The 5256-nt window shown below is 42.4% G+C and overlaps 1 protein-coding gene across 1 annotated transcript in view; it reads left to right on the top strand.

Annotated features, from left to right (window-relative positions):
• Positions 1 to 5163: 5163 nt before the first annotated feature.
• Positions 5164 to 5256, top strand: part of NAA35 (N(alpha)-acetyltransferase 35, NatC auxiliary subunit) — an 88469-nt gene continuing 88376 nt past the window's right edge. Inside the window, exon 1 of the mRNA XM_010840045.1 lies at positions 5164 to 5228. The gene's annotated coding sequence lies outside the window, so the exon portion shown is untranslated. The remainder of the gene's footprint in view (positions 5229 to 5256) is intronic.

Below are 5256 nucleotides of genomic sequence, written 5' to 3'. Positions count from 1 at the left end.
ACTTTGGCCACCTCAAGCCAAGGGTTGACTCATTGGAAAAGACTCTGATGCTGTGAGGGATTGGGGGCAAGAGGAGAAGGGGATGACAGAGGTTGAGATGGCTGGATGGCATCACTGACTCGATGGACGTGAGTTTGAGTGAACTCCAGGAGTTGGTGATGGACAGGGAGGCCTGTCGTGCTGCGATTCATGGGGTCACAAAGAGTCAGACACGACTGAGCGACTGATCTGATCTTGGAAGCAAAAAGCCTTAGTGCTACTCTTTGAAAAAACATTCTTCAATATGAACTTCTAGCCAACAACCACCAGACTGAAGAAGTTTCTCAAATAAAAGACAGAGACTGAAAAAAATTAGAAAAAAATACAGTATGTAGGGAGAAGAGAAAATTATTTATGTTATGAGATATGCTAAGCTGCTGCTAAGTCACTTCAGTCATGTCCGACTCTGTGCGACCCCATAGACGGCAGCCCACTAGGCTCCCCGTCCCTGGGATTCTCTAGGCAAGAATACTGGAGTGAGTTGCCATTTCCTTCTCAAATTATGAGATATGAGAAGATACTATATATGTGGAAGACAGTATTATAAGAAAATTTAGGAAACAAAAAAGACCTCTTAGAAAAGCATCTCACATTTCCTCATTATTAATACAAAGAAAGAAAATTAAAGGCATCAACTACTCACATTTTAAATTTATTTATTGAGTACAGTTGGTTTACAATGCTGTGTTAGTTTCTTCTATACAACAGTGATTCTGTTATACACATATATACATTCTTTTTCATATTATTTTCCTTTATGGTTTATCACAAGATATTGAATATAGTTTCCTGTGCTCTACAGTAGAACCTTGTTGTTTATCCCTTCTATATACAATAGCTTGCATCTGCTAATCCCAAACTCACAATCCATCCTTCTCTACCCCTCACCCCTTGCTAACCACAAGCCTGTTCTCTATGTCTGTGAGTCTGTTTCTGTTTTTTGGATAAGTACTTTTGTGTCATATTTTAAATTCCATAGATAAGTGATGTCATGTGATATTTGTCTTTCTCTGACTTTGCTTATTATGATAATCTCTGGGTCCATCTATATTGCTGCAAATGGCATTATTTCATTCTTTTTTATGGCTGAGTAATAGTCCATGTGTGTTTATACCACTCAGTTGGGTCCACCTCTTTGCAACCCTAAGGACTGTAGCCTGCCAGGCTCCTCCGTCCATGGGATTTACCAGGCAAGAGTACTGGAGTGGGTTGTCATTTCCTTCTCCAAATATGTAGTCTACTTAATGTGTAAAATGCTTATTTTTCAACTTTATGAAGCATATGGATATCATTATAAGTTAAACGTCTCTTTTCAGGGAAAATGTTTTTAAAGCAGAGGGATAATTAGAACTCGTGAAAATAAATTTGAATTTCAAGTAAATTACATTTTAGTGAAGAAATTAAGAAAATCCTGTTTCATTTGGTTACTTTGTTCTGCTGATTTTTCTTTCCTTTTTAACTCTTTGTTTCAAGTTATTTTGGAAGCAGTCTAATTTTGAAAATTTGGTGTTTTGTTTCAGGTTTTTTATGTGCTATATTGGTGCTTGTCACAATCTACAGATAATACTGAATAACTCAGATGAAGTTAGTTCACACTTTTCTACATTTCTTATGGCTTCTGTGAAGGACTGGAAAAGGTCAGTTTTCATTCCAATCCCAAAGAAAGGCAATGCCAAAGAATGCTCAAACAACTGCACAATTGCACTCATCTCACACACTGCTGCTGCTGCCACCGCTAAGTCACTTCAATCGTGTCCGACTCTGTGCGACCCCATAGACAGCAGCCACCAGGCTCCCCTGTCCCTGGGATTCTCCAGGCAAGAACACTGGAGTGGGTTGCCATTTCCTTCTCCAATGCATGAAAGTGAAAAGTGAAAGTGAAGTCGCTTGTCGTGTCCGACTCTTAGCAACCCCACGGACTGCAGCCTTCCAGGCTCCTCCATCCATGGGATTTTCCAGGCAAGAGTACTGGAGTGGGGGTGCCATTGCCTTCTCCGATCTCACATGCTAGTAATGCTCAGAATTCTCCAAGGCAAGCTTCAGCAATATGTGAACTGTGAACTTCCAGATGTTCAAGCTGGTTTTAGAAAAGGCAGAGGAACCAGAGATCAAATTGTCAACACTCAGTGGATCATCAAAAAAGCAAGAGAGTTTTAGAAAAACATCTATTTCTTCTTTACTGACTATGCCAAAGCCTTTGACTGTGTGGGTCACAATAAACTGTGGGAAATTCTGAAAGAGATGGGAATACCACACCACCTGACCTGCCTCTTGAGAAACCTGTATGCAGGTCAGGAAGCAACAGTTAAAACTGGACATGGAACAACAGACTGGTTGCAAATAGGAAAAGGAGTACATCAAGGCTGTATATTGTCACCCTGCTTATTTAACTTCTATGCAGAGTACATCATGAGAAACGCTGGGCTGGAGGAAGCACAAGTTGGAGTCAAGATTGCCGGGAGAAATATCAATAACCTCAGATATGCAGATGACACCACCCTTATGGCAGAAAGTGAAGAAGAACTAAAGAGTCTCTTGATGAAAGTGAAAGAGGAGAGTGAAAAAGTTGGCTTAAAACTCAGCATTCAGAAAACTAAGATCATGGCATCCGGTCCCATCACTTCATGGGAAATAGATGGGGAAACAGTGGAAACAATGGCTGACTTTATTTTGGGGGGCTCCAAAAATCACTGCAGATGGTGATTGCAGCCATGAAATTAAAAGACGTTTACTCCTTGGAAGGAAAGTTTTGACCAACCTAGATAGCATATTCAAAAGCAGAGACATTACTTAGTCAACAAAGGTCCATCTAGTCCAGGTTATGGTTTTTCCAGTGGTCATGTATGGATGTGAGAGTTGGACTATGAGGAAAGCTGAGTGCTGAAGAATTGATGATTTTGAACTGTGGTGTTGAAGCTGACTCTTAAGAGTCCCTTGGACAGCAAGGAGATCCAACTAATCCATCCTAAAGGAGATCTGGGTGTTCATTGGAAGGACTGATGTTGAAGCTGAAACTCCAATATTTTCGCCACCTGATGCGAAGAGCTGACTCATTTGAAAAGACCCTGATGTTGGGAAAGATTGAAGGCTGGAGGAGAAGGGGACGACAGAGGATGAGATGGTTAGATGGCATCACCGACTCAATGGACATGAGTTTGGGTAAACTCTGGGAGTTGGTGAGGGACTGGGAGGCCTGGCATGCTGTGGTTCATGGGGTTGCAAAGAGTCAGACACGACTGAGCGACTGACCTGAACTGAAATAACTGTAAAGATCATCAGATGTTTTTGGAGAAACAATATAAATTTCTGTTTTATTATAATTCTTTTCTATATTCTCATCCTCAGTGTATTTAGTGAGTACCCATTATATGTCAACCACAGCTTTTAATGGTAGGGATACACCTTTATTCAAAATAGGCAAAGCTCTTGCCCTTATTCTATATTAGACACAAAGATGGATTTTTTTGTTTTTAAAATCTACTTTATTGAGGCTTGATTTGCACAAAGTAAAATGCACATGTTGTAAGTGTGTACTTCAATGAGCTTTTACAAGTGAATTCAGCCATATTACCACCATCATAATCAAGATACAGAATGTTTCCAACACCTCAAATCACCTAAAGTTAAGTCGCTCAGTCGTGTCCGACTCTTTGCGACCCCATGGACTGTAGCCTACCAGGCTCCTCCGTCCATGGGATTCTCCATGGCAAGAATACTGGAGTGGGTTGCCATTTCCTTCTCCAGGGAAATCAAATCAAATCACCTAGCCCTATTCCAATTAATCCCTCCTTGATACCCACCTCCACTTATGATGCTCACTGTTCTGTTTTGTCACGATGGATTACATGTCTCTTCTAGAATTTTATATAAATGCAATCATACTGTGTTGCTCATATTCTGATATCCTTTGCTCAGAATAATGTTTTCTGAGATTCATATATTTGCATGTTAAGTAGTCATTCTTGTTTGTCACTAATTACTATTCATTATATGGATAATTACATATCATTGTATGGGTATACCACAATTTGTTTTTCCAGTCATCAGTTGATGAACATTGGAGCTGCTTCCAGTTTTTGATCATTAAAAATAAAGCTGTGAAAATTAATGTACAAATTTTTGCATGGGCACATTTTCATTCCTAATTAAATACCTAGGAGTGGAATTGCTGGATCATGTAAATACATGATTAATTTTATAGTAAAAGATGGACTGTTTACCAAAAATTTTGTACCATTTGGGATTCCCATCAGCAATATATGAGAGGTCCTGCTGATCCATATTGTCAACGTTTCTATCATATTTTACATTTTGGCCACCTTAACGGCTGCCTGTGTGTGTGCTCAGTCTTGTCCGACTCTGCAACCCCATGGACTGTAGGCCGCCAGGCTTCTCTGTCCATGTATTTCCAAGACTGGAATATCGGAGTAGGTTGCCATTTCGTCCTCCAGGGGATCTTCCCCACCTAGGGATCAAACTCCCATTTCCTGCATTGGCAGGAGGATATCAGAGCCACCTGGGATTACCTCTTAATGACTAATAGTGGTAAAGTTGTGTTTTGTTTCCTACCCGTTCTAGTCACTAATGTAACCCCACTTTAAAACCGATCATTTTATTAATTTTAGGAAAACGCTAAACCAAAGGTCTAAAAGAAAAAAAACAGCTTGATTCTGCTATTTTGTTTCCATTTTTCCTCTCGAAATCCCCAGACTTTCTAGGAAACATAAAACCGGTGTCAAGCTGCAGAGCTGGGGTCTTCATTCAAGGACCCAACCTCTAGGATCTGCGCACACTTCCATCCTTACCTCATTCCTTCCTGTCACCTTTCTAAGAATTTCCCAGGTAGCCGTGCGGGGCGAGGAGGGGCGGGCTCTGGGGCCCTCAGGCTCCGCCCCTTGCTTGGAGCCACCCATTACCCAGGATGCGGCCGCAGGGTGGAGAAAGAATGTAGCTTCCGGTCTCGCGATCTGCTCTAATCCCGCGAGAAGAGATGGCCAACGGCCTAACGTTGGCGGTGGCGAGGAAGGGGGTGTGGCCGAGGAGCGCGAAGTCCTCAGGCGTGAGGGAGAGGAGGCGGGGTCGCGCGCACCAGGCGTGCGCATGCGCGCACGAGGCCGGTCGGGCAGGGCGGAGAGGGGAGGGGGCGCCGGCGGCGCCGAGGAGGTGTCGTTATTTCAGCGGTCTGGACGGTGCGTGGCGGCGCGGGTGGCCACGAGA

Source organism: Bison bison, unplaced genomic scaffold (genome assembly GCF_000754665.1).
Source record: "Bison bison bison isolate TAMUID 2011002044 unplaced genomic scaffold, Bison_UMD1.0 scf7180017864141, whole genome shotgun sequence".
Taxonomy (NCBI): Eukaryota; Metazoa; Chordata; class Mammalia; order Artiodactyla; family Bovidae; genus Bison; species Bison bison.
The sequence above is the reverse complement of the archived record's forward strand: the minus strand, read 5'-3'. Positions and strand labels throughout refer to the sequence as shown.